Source organism: Arachis duranensis, chromosome 1 (genome assembly GCF_000817695.3).
Source record: "Arachis duranensis cultivar V14167 chromosome 1, aradu.V14167.gnm2.J7QH, whole genome shotgun sequence".
NCBI lineage: Eukaryota > Viridiplantae > Streptophyta > Magnoliopsida > Fabales > Fabaceae > Arachis > Arachis duranensis.
The window spans coordinates 34345765-34346794 of NC_029772.3; the positions used below are offsets into that span (position 1 = coordinate 34345765).

General features: G+C 39.8%; 1 non-coding gene across 1 annotated transcript; it reads left to right on the plus strand.

The window, feature by feature from the left end:
- Positions 1 to 729: 729 nt before the first annotated feature.
- On the plus strand, positions 730 to 837 carry LOC127743171 (small nucleolar RNA R71). Its single transcript, XR_008004518.1, has one exon. It is a non-coding gene; the product is annotated as a small nucleolar RNA R71 (small nucleolar RNA).
- Positions 838 to 1030: the final 193 nt, after the last annotated feature.

The following is a 1030-nucleotide window of genomic DNA, read 5'->3' on the forward strand; positions in this document are numbered from 1 at the left end:
AATTTTCTTCTGTGTTGCTTGGAAGAGTACTAGGAGGGAGTTCAGTAATTTTCTTGCTCAGCTGACCCACTTGTGCCTCCAAGTTTCTAATGGAGGACCTTGTTTCAGTCATGAAACTTTGAGTGGTTTTGATTAGATCAGAGACCATGGTTACTAAGTCAGAGGTGTTTTGCTTAGAATTCTCTGTTTGTTGCTGAGAAGATGGAAAAGGCTTGCCATTGCTAAACCTGTTTCTTCCACCATTATTGTTGTTGAAACCTTGTTGAGGTCTCTGTTGATTCTTCCATGAAAAATTTGGGTGATTTTTCTATGAAGAATTATAGGTGTTACCATAGGGTTCTCCTAGGTAATTTACCTCTTCCATTGAAGGGTTCTCAGGATCATAAGCTTCTTCTTCAGATGAAGCTTCCTTAGTACTGCCTGGTGCATTTTGCATTCCAGACAGACTTTGAGAAATCATATTGACTTGCTGGTCAATATTTTGTTCTGAGCCAATATGGCATTTAGAGTATCAATCTCAAGAACTCCTTTCTTCTGATTTGTCCCATTGTTCACAAGATTCCTTTCAGAAGTGTACATGAATTGGTTATTTGCAACCATTTCAATCAGCTCTTGAGCTTCTGTAGGCGTCTTCTTTAAATGAAGAGATCCTCCAGCAGAGCTATCCAAGGACATCTTGGACAGTTCAGACAGATCATCATAGAAAATACCTATGATGCTCCATTCAGAAAGCATATCAGAGGGACACTTTCTGATTAATTGTTTGTATCTTTCCCAAGCTTCATAGAGGGATTCTCCTTCCTTCTGTCTGAAGGTTTGGACTTCCACTCTAAGCTTACTCAATTTTTGAGGTGGAAAGAACTTTGCCAAGAAGGCATTTGACTAGCTTTTCCCAAGAGTTAAGGCTTTCTTTAGGTTGTGAGTCCAACCATATCCTAGCTCTGTCTCTTACAGCAAAAGGGAATAGCATAAGTCTGTAAACCTCAGGGTCAACCCCATTAGTCTTGACAGTGTCACAGATTTGCAAGAA